General features: G+C 36.8%; 1 protein-coding gene across 8 annotated transcripts in view; it reads left to right on the top strand.

Annotated features, from left to right (window-relative positions):
* The window catches only part of kek5 (kekkon 5), a 780,906-nt gene that overhangs the window by 319,681 nt on the left and 447,705 nt on the right, over positions 1–13,520 (top strand). For 2 of the 8 annotated variants that reach the window (XM_067784518.1, XM_067784519.1), the window contains exon 4: positions 12,015–12,222. The exons of the other annotated variants lie outside the window; for them this stretch is intronic. The gene's annotated coding sequence lies outside the window, so the exon portion shown is untranslated. The remainder of the gene's footprint in view (positions 1–12,014; positions 12,223–13,520) is intronic. 8 annotated transcript variants of the gene reach the window in all.

Here is a 13,520-nt window from a genome sequence, read left to right on the forward strand (position 1 = left end):
AAAAAGATGATAAAAAAATTTTAAGGACTACCTTTATATAAATGGACCAAAAAATAGAAGGCAATTTTTCCTTTAATACAGACATAGTCTTGTTGAATTTTGACTAAAAAACTTTAACAATAGCTCTTGTAAGAATTTTGGGATTTAAAACTATAAAGGTGGAGCGCAATCCTTCAATTTAAGGCAAACCATGTACTTCGGATTAACTAATTGATTATTTAAATTTTAAACACTAATTGATTATTTAAAATTTTAAATCCCAAAATTCTTTTACAAGAGCCATTGTTAAAGTTTTTTAGTAAAATTCAACAAGACTATGTCTGTATTAAAGGAAAAATTGCCTTCTATTTTTTGGTCCATTTATATAAAGGTAATCCTTAAACTTTTTTATCATCTTTTTATTTTCAATTTTTTAGTACTGCCTACAAAAAGGAAATTGTAACTTTGATTAGTAATTTAAGTAATTCCTAATTGAACATTCTCATCTTTATTTATTTGTTCAAAATAGCAACATTTTATAGAGTTAGTGGAATTTTCGCTGACAAAACTGGCGAAAACAACAGAATTCCACCTTGCATCATAACAAGAGAACTCCACCTAGTTTGTCAGCTACTTAATTTGCACAGCTGAAAATCGTGGTGAAATTCGCATACGCCTGAAAGTTTAAAAGAATCATGGTGAAAGTCGCGTATGCCTAAAAGTATGCAAGGACGTGCATTGAATTGGGCCTTCAACGAGGTGGAATTCTACAACGCCTGCAACACTCAGGAGGCTAGCCATGAAGGTATGGCCTAATCTCCTAAATAGTTCGACTTGTGCGTTACGTAGATAAAATTTTTTGATCAAACATTGCACTGTCACCGAGTTTTAAACTATATTTCAGGTTTCAAGTGTCTAGATATGCAGGAAGTAAGTTAAAAGTCGATTGTAAGATTCCAAATTCAAAACTAGTTTTCTCATTATCTCGATCCATGCGCCACCTAGCGGAATTATTTTGATAAAATATTGCATTTTCACCGGGCTCTGACTTACGGCCCAATTTTCATGTCTCTAGTTCATCGGGAAGTTACTCGAAAATCGATCGCAAGACTCCACCCGTTTTTAAAGGATTTGCAGTTATCTTGACTAGCGCGCCACCTAGCGGAACTTTGTTTTCTATAAGTTGTATTGTCACCAGGCCTCTAAGTTGTATTGTCACCAGGTCTCTAGGTAACCGGGAAATTAGTTAAAAATGGATTGAAAGATTCCCAAATTAAAATTCGTTTTCTTACTATCTCGATCCTCGTGCCACCTAGCGAATTTTTTTGATCAAATGTTGCATTGTCACTGGGTTCCTACCCACGGCCCAAGTTTCAGGTCTCTAGCTCGCCGGCAAGTTAATCAAAAATCGATCGCAAGATTCCCCTCGTTTTTCAGGGGATTGCAGTTATCTCAGTTAGCACGCCACCTACTGGAACTTTGATTTCTGTAAATTGTATTGTCACCGGGTCCCGAACTATTTGCTAAGTTACAAGTCTCTAGGTAACCGGAAAGTTAGTTAAAAATGGATTGAAAGATTCTCAAATTAAAATAAATTTTCCTAATATCTCGATCCATGCGCCACCTAGCGGCATTTTTTTGATGAAATATTGCATTACCACCGGGTTCTGACTTACGGCTCAAGTTTCATATCTCCAGCTCACCGGGAAGTTACTCAAAAATCGATTGCAAGATTCCCCTCGTTTTTCAGGGATTTTCGTTTATCTCGGTTCGTCTGCCACCTGGCGGCATTTTGTTTTCCACGAATTGTAGTGCCATCGACTCGCAAACTATGTGCTAAGTTTCAAGTCTCTGGATCACCGAGAAGTTAGTTAAAAGTCGACCGCAAAATTTCCATTTTAAAATAAATTTTCTGTATAACGTAAAAGCACCGTTTACCGACCGGCCTCCTCTATCCGACCATTTTAGTTTTTATTGGTTTAAACATATAAAAAATAGCTAAAAAGCCGTAAAACCAACCCCATTCGATTCGAGAAATCATCGTGCGTCAATTGTCAAAACTTGAGTTTCAAACGTTAACGGATACTCTGTCAGTTTAATAAAACCTACGCTGCAGTACAGCTCGCATCAAATTTGATGCGAAAAAAACACAAACCGGGCAAAACAAGTAGTGAGATTTTTTTAAACTATTCAGTGGTAAATTTGCCATTTATTTATTTTATACGATTTATTAGTGTTTTAACGTCTTTAAATTTTAATATGCAAGAAAAATTTGATTATCTTAATATATTAATCGGTCAATTAATTGTGGACGGAAAGAGGGGCTCTATAAAATATTAACATTCCTAATACCGACCATTTGGTCGGTAACAGAAATTTTCAAGTTTGTAACTTAAACTAATTTTATATTTTTTTATGTTGTTTTGTGAGTATTTAGTGCTTATTTACTAATTCTTTAAGATATTTTTTTATAATACACCGGTATCCGACCTATTAATACTTTAATGGATTTTTTGTAATTTACGTTAAAGTTTGCTCTATTTTTTTGCTTTATTTCCAATTCATTTCGAAAAACCAATCGGGTTTTAAAGTACTTTACTTTAATTTTATTAGATATAATTGCATAGTTACAATATTGCTAGATTCTTATAAGTCCGTGGAAGTAGAAAAGTGCTAAAAAATTTGAATAAAACTCGGATTCGAGGACTTATTAGGTAAATTTGGGTTTGGTCGGAATCTGGATACGATTTATTTCGCTGTCCCTGTTCCCGTCCAACTCCGGTGCTTTTGGTTTTTGTGTGCTTGTTTGAAATCGCATGTATTTTTTCCAGGTTATTCGTCATGGATATAAAGAAAAAGTTGAAGTATTCGCAGGAGAATATGGAAAAAGCGTTACAAGAAAAAAATGAGCATAAACCAGGCAGCGAAAATGTACAAGGTTCCAAAAACAACGATATTAGACACATTAAAAGAAAAGTATAAAAATCCAGGCAATATAGGGGGTCCAAAGGTATTGACAAGCTCTGAAGAGATGTATCTGGTGCAATGGATTCTAGAATTGGGTGAAGTTAGTTTTCCGATAACGAAAACCCAGTTGCTGGACTCTGTCACTAAGTTAATTAATAGTTTAAACCGTAAAAATCATTCCAAAGATGGCAAACCGTGTAAAAAATGGTATAGTGGGTTTCTAGCTCGCCACCCGGAAGTTTCGAAAAGAGTTCCACAATCTCTCACAATATGCAGAGCCATGGTTTCGGAGAATAATATTAGGAGTTGGTTTTCAAAAATACGGCAGTATTTTGTGGAAAATGATTTATTGGAACTTCTCCACGATCCCAAACGTATCTTCAATTGTGACGAGAGTGGTTTTTATCTGTCGCCTCAAGAAAAGCAAGTATTGGTCAGAAAAGGCTCGAAAAAGTATACAATCGTACTGCTAACGACGAGAAAGAGTGTTTGACGGTTTTACTTACAGTAGCTGCTGATGGGGCAATACCTCCTCCAATAGTAATGTTTCCGTCAAAACGCTATTTTTCGTCGCATATCACAGCCAGCCTGCCTAAAGGGTGGGGAATGGGTCACTCTGATTCTGGGTGGATGACCAGTGAGGTATTTTTTGAATACATCACAAATATCTTTCACCCATGGTTAAAAGAAAAAGGGATCAAAATACCAGTCGGTCTTTTTCTGGAACCTCTCTGAAGTTGGCAAGACAACTTTTACGTGAAAAAAAATTACCTATTGGGAAAATTGCCGTGAATTTGCCGTAATTTATCCGTGAAACAAAAAAATTTGCCGTGGCCATATTTTAGAAAATACAGGGTGCCACCCTGTGGCACGCCAACTTCACGTGAAGTTAGCGTGCCACCCTCAGAAAACCACCTTAGAGACCAGCTAGGAAAATAATTCTTGCACACGAATTTGCCGTAAATTTGCCGTAGATAAGTGGCATATTATATAATTTCGAAAAAAAAATAAACTTTTTTATGGTGCACCGCCAACTTCACGTGAAGTTAGCGTGCCACTTTTCGAAAACCACCTCAGACACCAGTTAGGAAAATAATTCTTGCACGTGAATTTGCCGTAAATTTGCCGTGAATTATCCGTGAAACAAAATATTTGCTGTGGCCATGTTTTAGAAAAACACCTTAGACGCCAGCTAGAAAATTAATTCTTGCACACGAATTTGCCGTAGACAAGTGGCATATTTTATAACTTCGAAAAAAAAAATTTCAAATTTTTTTTATGGTGCACCGCCAACTTCACGTGAAGTTAGCGTGCCACCCTCAGAAAACCACCTTAGAGGCCAGCCAGGAAAATAATTCTTGCACACGAATTTGCCGTAAATTTGCCGTAGATAAGTGGCATATTTTATAAATTCGAAAAAAAAATTCAAATTTTTTTTATGGTGCACCGCCAACTTCACGTGAAGTTAGCGTGCCACCTTCAGAAAACCACCTTAGAGGCCAGCTAGGAAAATAATTCTTGCACACGAATTTGCCGTAAATTTGCCGTAGATAAGTGGCATATTATATAATTTCGAAAAAAAAAATAAACTTTTTTATGGTGCACCGCCAACTTCACGTGAAGTTAGCGTGCCACTTTTCGAAAACCACCTTAGACACCAGTTAGGAAAATAATTCTTGCACGTGAATTTGCCGTAAATTTGCCGTGAATTATCCGTGAAACAAAATATTTGCTGTGGCCATGTTTTAGAAAACCACCTTAGACGCCAGCTAGAAAATTAATTCTTGCACACGAATTTGCCGTAAATTTGCCGTAGACAAGTGGCATATTTTATAACTTCGAAAAAAAAAAAATTTCAAATTTTTTTTATGGTGCACCGCCAACTTCACGTGAAGTTAGCGTGCCACCCTCAGAAAACCACCTTAGAGGCCAGCTAGGAAAATAATGCTTGCACTCGAATTTGCCGTAAATTTGCCGTAGATAAGTGGCATATTATAAAATATGCCATATTATATTATATTATAAAATATGCATATTATAATATGCCACTTATCTACGGCAAATTTACGGCAAATTCGTGTGAAAGAATTATTTTCCTAGCGAGGCAACAATCGAACCAGATGGTTCTTTAAGTATAGTGAAAAAAAGCCCAAGCAAGAGATTCAGTTTTCAATACAGATTTAAACCTTCAATATAGGCAACAACAAGAGCAGAAAACACCAGTCAAGGTATCAGAAGACAACAGACAACGGCACCGGGTATCCACCACCTTCTAAAAACACCCTTTTTTGGCCGGGAAATATAGAAAAGAAAGACCACCACAGATAACAAGGGTCAATTAAAAAAAACCAAAAATGTATCCCACTGTAGCAACTAGCGACCAATTCATGGAGTATCAACGACGAGTTGAGGCAGAGAAAGTAGCTAAAGAGAAGGAAAAATTAGACAGAGCTCAAAAAAGGAAAGAAAAGAGCCAGCAAACTAAGGCCAAAAATGAAAAGAGCCAGCAAGCTAAGGCAAAAAATGGCTTCAAAGTAGATATTGCAGAAGCAAAAGAAAAAATTGAGTACGAAGAAGGTGCGTTTGTTGTTGTGCAGTATGAGGGAGAATATTTCCCCGGTATTGCAATCGAAAATATATATAACAATTTGAAAATAAAAATAAAAGGCAATGCCAATGAGTGCAAATTACTGGAAATGGCAGGTGAAAGACAATATCCTAGTCTATGATATTTCAGACATAATTTGCAAAATTGAAGGTCCGGCTCTAGTATCAAGCCGTGGGACTTATGATGTTCCGGAAGTAAGCCAACTCCGACAGAAGAGTAGTCTAACCCTCCATTAAACGCATATAAGTAGTTGTGTATATATGTATTAATTTATTTTTGCTAATTTTATATAAAATTTTTAATAAATATTGAAGTAATATTCAAAAATCTTGTGTTTTTAAAAATTTATTCTCCCATTCTGAGCCATATTGGTTATTTTACAAGAAAGGAATTGGGTGGTCGGAATCTAGGTACTTAGTGATCGGATACAGGAACATTTGTAGTCAGTCGATCGGAAAACGGTGCTTTCAGATTATTTTCAGACTTGAAAGATTAAATCGAAAAAAAATATATATATTTAAGCTTTTATAAGAAAAAATTATGCATATATTTTCAAATTAAAGTTCCTTTTCTATCAGAAAACCATATTTTCTAATAACCTCTAGAGTTTTTATATTATCCTTTGAGTGATTCATTTTGCGATATCGATCAGTGGTCGGTATTCGGTTCCTTTGCGTTATCTCGATCCGTGCGCCACCTAGCGGATTTTTTTTCACTTGCATTGTAATGTCTCTCAGATCTGAACTATGTTCTAAGTATCAAGTGTCTACCTCAACGGGAAGTTACCGAAAAAGACTTTTCCGTGGGTCAAAAATTCGTATGGAAATGAGGAGACAAACATGAAAGCGACTTAATATAAATGTATAAAATGTAAAAAAGTAAAAATAACAAAAAAAAAAAAAAAACAACAAACGGGAAAAACCGAAATTAAGCCACGTATGTACATACAGATGCAAATGGGGGCCCCCGCGTGGTAGCACAACGGGCCACAATGGCCTACGTGAGTCTCCGCTCGGACAGCGGAGGCAGCGACTCTAACCTAACCTAACCTAGGTAGATTTGTCATAGGCGTGGTACAATAATGTTATTTGGTGCGGTGGTAGCGTGCTCCGCCTACCACACCGAGGGTCCCGGGTTCAACTCCCAGGCAAAATAACATCAAAAATTTGAAAAAAGTTTTCTCAATTTAAGAAAACATGTTCTAATCGGTTTAGGCCATCGGAAGTGAGTTGGCAATCACTCTGAGTGTGTTTATGCCATGAAAAGCTTCCCAGTGAAAATGCATCTGGTTACAGATGCCACTAGGTTTCGGCATAAAATATGTAGGTCCCGTGCCGCCAATTTGTAGGGAAAATTTAGAGGAGCAGGCCGCAGGTTGAAAGAGAAGCTTGGTCTTCGGAGGTAAATCTCGCCAGGTACTAATTTTTTACTTTTTTATTTCGGATGTAGATAGATTAATTATTAATTATCGTAAAATATCGGGTTTTTATCGAAAACTTGTCGGTTTGTTACCAGAAAGGTAACAATTTGATATCGAAAACTTATCGATTTATTATTGTGTTGTTACCAATTTATTATCTGTGTTTTATCGATTTCTTATCGACGGCTCATCAGTTTGTTATGAATCAGATAGCCATAAAAATTCAATATAAAATCGATGACACGTTGTAACGCGTCTATAACAGACGGATAAGAAATCCATAAGAATCCGTTGACTTGACGATTACAAGCCACAAAGAAACCGATCAAGATATCGATTTTTACCAATAGGAAGCAAGCTCTTCTAAAAGTGTTTCTGGTAAAGTTACCTATATTGTGGTTTAATTTTATATTTGTTAGCCTGCGGGCCGAAGCACCTCTCCAAATTTCCTATTTTTCACTGTTCAACTAATATTTCTAATTTGTGTACTTATTTTTATCAATTTTTTGTATTGTTATTGTTAAGATCGTTTTACGAACTTTGTAAGTCAGTAAATTTCCACTCCAATTTTATTGTTATACCTTCTTATTGATTTTCTTTCATATAACTCGTCCCATTTGTTTTTTCTTGTTTGCGATTTAAGCATAGTTACCATAATGGTCGTTAGGTTCGTGCGATTCCCACTCTCATATACTGTTTTTGATTTTGATAATATCATCAAATACCCCCACGCTCCAACTTACTAGATTATATAATTAACAGTTACCTACATAAATACAATCATAAATTCGTATGTTTGTGTATTGACATATGACTTATAATTGAATGTGAAAGTTTGTTATAATTGGCAAAGCTTTCCTATTTTCAGCTTTAGAAATGTGAAAACAGATCTGACTACTCAATCTTATATATAAAATTCTCGTGTCACAATGTTCGCTTCAGTACTCCTGCGAAACGGCTTGACCGATTCTCATAAAATTTTATGAGCATATTGAGTAGGTCTATTTTTCATACCGCTGGGAGGCTAGGGTCTCGAGATATAGCCCAAAACGTGGACCCGGGTACCCCTAGAATGTGTTTATAGAATATGGATAATAAATGAAAGCTGTTGATGAGTGCTTCAGTAGAGGGTAATTTTCATACGCCTGGGTGACTAGGGTCTCCAGATATAGCCCAAAACGTAGACCAGGGGACCCCTAGAATGTGTTTATAGAATATGGATAACAAATGAAAGCTGTTGATGCGTGCATCAGTAGAGGGTAATTTTCATACACCTGGGTGACTAGGGTCTCGAGATATAGGCCAAACGTGGGCCCGTGAACGCCTAGATAGTTAGTTTTTTTACATTATGGGTACCAAATGAAAGCTGTTGATGAGCGCTTTAGTCCAGGGTAGTTTTCATACCTATTGGTGGCTAGGGTCTCGAGATATAGGCCAAAACATGGACCCGGATACATCTAGAATGTGTTTTTACATTATGGGTATCAAATTGAAGCTGTTGATGTCTGCTTTAGTACAGAGTAAGTTTTATGCCGCTGGGTGACTAGAGTCTCGAGATATAGGTCAAAACGTGGACCCGGATGCAGCTAGAATGTGTTTTTACATTATGGGTATCAAATTGAAGCTGTTGATGTGTGCCTTAGTACAGAGTAAGTTTTACACCGCTGGGTGACTAGGGTCTCGATATGTAGGCCAAAACATGGACCCAGGTACCCCTAGAATGTGTGTGTATTATGGATATCAAATGAAATATGTTGCTGGGAGCTTTAAAGTAATTTTCATTGTGATATTCGATTTAGTCGCATCAACCTGGCAAAACCGATAAATATGAATGCGAAGCCGAAATATAGACATGAATTAATAATACCCACATACCTATTTACATACGTCCTATCCGATTTGCCTGAAATTTGGTATATAAATTTGCCTATATTAGTATTTACGATGCTTTTTTCCGGGAAGTAGACCAGAGACGGCCTGGGACTGGGTTAGGGATTAGGACTAGGACTGGGACTGAGACTGAGACTCTGAGTGGGACTGGGACTGAGACTCGGAATGGGACTGGAAGAAAATACTTGCCACCCTCTGGGACTGGCAATAAAATATGAAGAAGAATGAGAAAAACTTGAGAGAAGAGAAAAGAGAGAAGGAGACTGAGAAAGAGATAGAATGAGACGAAGATAGAGATAGATGAAGCGAAAAATACGGAGGGAGGAGTGAATACAAAGATTAGGAAAAAGTATAGAGGGGCGAGGGCAGTGTTAGACGGAAAAATCTGATTATAATGTATGTAGATAGACCAAATTTAGGGCAGAACAACGTCTGCCGGGTCTGCTAGTAATTATGTAGATTTTCATTAAACCGAACTGAAAGCATATCTCCAATTTTTCCTGGTGGCAGTCCTGCTTATAGCACCATGTTCCTTAATGCTGATCCAAATCGAGATTGTTTGGGAAAAGTCTGGACGTAAGCGGGCGGCATGTTGTAAAGCAAAGGCTCTAAGAATTCGAACAATCCGTAGATGAAACGGAACAATAACTGAAGGAGATTGGCATTTACGAATGACCCTTTCGCATTCTCTATTGACACTTTCTTATTTACCACAAACTGTTCTCTATTTCAGGTGGCATTTTCTCAATAACAAATGATGCTTTGGTATTTCATTTCATGCTTTCTTATTTCTCGTCATGTTGTGACGCTTTTGCATATACAACTTACTATTCTCATTTCCATATGTCGTTTTCGCATTTACAACTGACTATTCGAATTTACACCTGGATTATCTCTATCACAATCGATGCTTTCGCATTCGCATTTCACGCTTTCTCATTTACCCTTGACTATTCACATATTGAAATATCGCTCTCGAATTTACAACTGATTATTCTTTCTTCCATATGACGAAGAAGAGCGTTTTAAGTAAATGTTCTCATATCGCATTGAAACTTTGGTTTTTGAGAATTGACTCTTCTCATTTACAACTGTAGATGATATAATAGATGAATAAAACAATTAGACAAAAGTATTGCAATTTTATTCCTAAAATTTTAAATACATCAAAGCCTTAGACCTAGTTCACATTCACCTAGATTATCTCCATTTTCGTACTTAACTCTTAATCGTTAATTCAATACCTAGATTTTCCATAAAAATTTTTGTTTAGATAATCGATAGTTATGAACACATTTTAGAGATGCGAATATATAAATAGATAAAGAATCACCTATAGGGTGTCATCTCCAAGTAAGTGGATGCACGAAATAAAAGAGAAACATGACAATTTTACAGCTGGTAATATATATCCTATGGGATGGGATATATGTGAACGTGTCGATTAACTACTGTGAATTTTTTTTAGATTTGCATGTATAAACGTGGTCTTACCCTAAGTATATTAGTATACCTAATATATTAGTTTTCTAGATAGTGTAGAACATATTTTACCTTTCATGCCATATTCAACACGCAGAGAAGCACCACAATTGCACGACGTATTTTCCCTTCGGTTTCACCCTACACTTAGCTCAGAAAATGAGTGTTATGTATACGCACTGGTACCCGTCTTTTCAGGTGGTACGGATATGGTTGGGTGTAATTGGTTAGTTTTTAATAAAACAACCTCAGTTGAATTAATCAGCCCTAGAACGAACATTCTGTAAGCAAATTGTGCACTAAATTTACAACAACACGAACACAAATTAAAATCGGATGTGTTCATCCGGTTACCAGAATTTGTTTTACGACCGAACGGAAAACCTCAATTACGTAGCAGGACTTGTGTAATATAATATGTATATCCGTTCCCTGGGCAAACACTAGAATTTTTCTAGGACCCAGCTTAATTACTGTCTCGATCTAGATCTGGCAACTCTGCAGCCCATAGTAGCTAGTGCCTTGACCTCGAGCGCATGACACGAACAGCTGCTGTTACTGACGAGGCCTTACTTTTGAGCATATAACGCCGAAAGGCAGTGTCGTAGGCTTTGCACATGATCTTAGAAATTTTGCAGCCCCGCGCTTTTGCTCACGCTTTTCCTGCTTGATAGGTAATATGCAACTCCTGTCTCCTTTTGATTTCTCACAAACGGATTGAGACGTCTATCGTCGACTCAGCGAGTGCTGTACTCTCCTTTGCCAACTCATAGGCCTCTTCGTTACCTTCTATCCCTTTATGACGGGAAACCCAGTAAGGGTGTATGGTCCGGCCTAAACGAAGTTTTTCCAATGCTTCTTTGCATTCCAGAACACTTATTGTTGAACATAAGTGTGAGATTATTGCCTTAATCCCAGCCTGACTATCAATATATATATAGACGCGACTGCAGCTAAGCACTTTCCCCAGAATTTCTGCTGCTTTCCTCACTACTATAATTTCCGCCTGAAAAAACGCTGCAGTAATCTGGCATCCTGCAGGATCTTCTTATTTCTGGGTCGACAAAGTAAACAGCAGACCCAACCCCTTCCATTAATTTGGAACCATCCGTATACATGTGTATAGTATGTTCTACCATTTCTGCAATCCGGTACCAACCTTCCGGCTCAATTGTGGTCCCAATATCTCTTTCAAAGGTCAGGCACGGTACAATGTTTGACCGATATTAGATGGCGATATACTGCTGTGGTCATAAGGGATGCACTCATGCTGTCCTGTGGCCTTAAACCTTATTGCAGTTGCTAACGCGATGTTTTTGGCCGTTAGGTCTGCAGACGGGATGTGTAGAATGGCATGCGATGCTGCTTTCGGGGTAATTTTAAAGGCTGCCAATATGATAATCATTGATACGCATACCCTCTCAAGTTTTTTGGTATACGTACTTTTATGTATGGCTGTCCACCAAACAGGAGCCACAGACACTGAAAGAAATGGTGCTAGTAAAATCAACAAATCTGTTCTGTTCTTCTTGACTTAACGGAGATTCGGTGAAATTGAATTACGGTTAATTCGACCGAGTTCTTTGTCAAACGAACAAATTAGTTTAGTAATTTCAACAGAAGAGAAATTGTCGCTCTTAAGTTAACAAAATTCTGTAAAATTTACAGATTCCTGGTCAATCTAACTGATTTTTCTGTTAACACAACTGATCTCACTGGTCATTTCGACAGCGATCAACAATCAATACATGAGCAAATTTCAAAAAGAATTTTACGCTCACTACGCCCTCTACTTTGTACTTATGACGATGGTGCCACTTGTTTAAAAAAAATACCAAAATAAGAAAACCACCAAATCGGAAAACACAGAAAATGGGTAAGCAACAAAAAACTAGTTTTTCAGTTATCAATACAAAACGAAAAACCCTTTTTTTTTAATTGAAATTGAAATACCGGGACACCTATTTATCGGGTACAATTTTGCAACTTCTCCTCCAAGCGAAATGCAAAATTGCGCCCTCTTGTTGCAAAAGTTTTGTTTGAACGAATTTTTCCAAAGTTAGTAACATTTTGTTCAAGTTTTTACGAATTTTCCGTCACGCGAATGAATTTAATAAGATAATAAAAAACATCCTTTTTTAATGTTGATGTTTCCGACAACATAAAAGTTTGAGTTATTTTGGCATTGGTTCAACTTAAATTATTACGAAATTTAAACTTGCCGAATTACATGTAAAGTTACTCCAGTGGTGAATTACCTTCTAGCGATTTGATTCTTTACTTTTCTATAACTTACAAGTTCTCTATTTAAAATGTTATATGAAGCATTTATACAAGTTTTGTTCGAAACAATCAAGTGTGGCAACGACATACGAGAGAAGAAATTGAGAATGAGCTGAGCTACAACCGAGAGAATTGAGGATTAGTTTTGTGACTACTATTTTCATTTCTATTTGCAAAGCGAAGCTCAAAACTATAAATTAAATAAATTATAAAATATAAAATTTGGTGAAAGTGCGCTTAATAAAACAAAATAATAAAGTGTATAATGTTTAATCTGTGCCAGCATATTTGATGTAAGCCCAATTGACGTTCGGCTAGTAAATGCCACCGCGTTGCGATGGTAGCGTGCTCTGCCTGCCACAACGTATGCCCCACGGCACAAATTGGAAGAGAAGCTCGGCCTTAGATCTCTTCGGAGGTTATCGCGCCTTACATTTATTTATTTATTTATGTATATGGCAACATAGGTACTTTTTTGTTCATTTGACTACTAAACCGGTCAATTACGAATCAACGATTTGTGCGCAGTTGATTCAACATCTTGTTGCGATGGATAAAAATTAACAGAATTTTCGGTTGAATTGACCCGTATTTCGGTTGATTTTACTAGTATTTTTCTTTCAGTGTAGTAAAGTATGGGTTCGATAATTGCCGTAAATTCCCAGTGAGAGAGCTTGGGTGATAGGCATACAGTGCCGCGGAAGCTTTCTTCGCTCTTTCTTTCACATGGAGTTTCAACGACAACTTACTATCTAGTATAACTCCTAGATACTAAAACTAATTAAGTCTACTCTACGTACTTGTCTGTATTTATTCACTAATGACCGTATTTCATTCTACACATATCAATAAGAAAACACATCTCAAACATGCATATATATATGTATATAA

Source organism: Eurosta solidaginis, chromosome 4, assembly GCF_040869045.1.
Source record: "Eurosta solidaginis isolate ZX-2024a chromosome 4, ASM4086904v1, whole genome shotgun sequence".
In the NCBI taxonomy this organism is placed as follows: domain Eukaryota; kingdom Metazoa; phylum Arthropoda; class Insecta; order Diptera; family Tephritidae; genus Eurosta; species Eurosta solidaginis.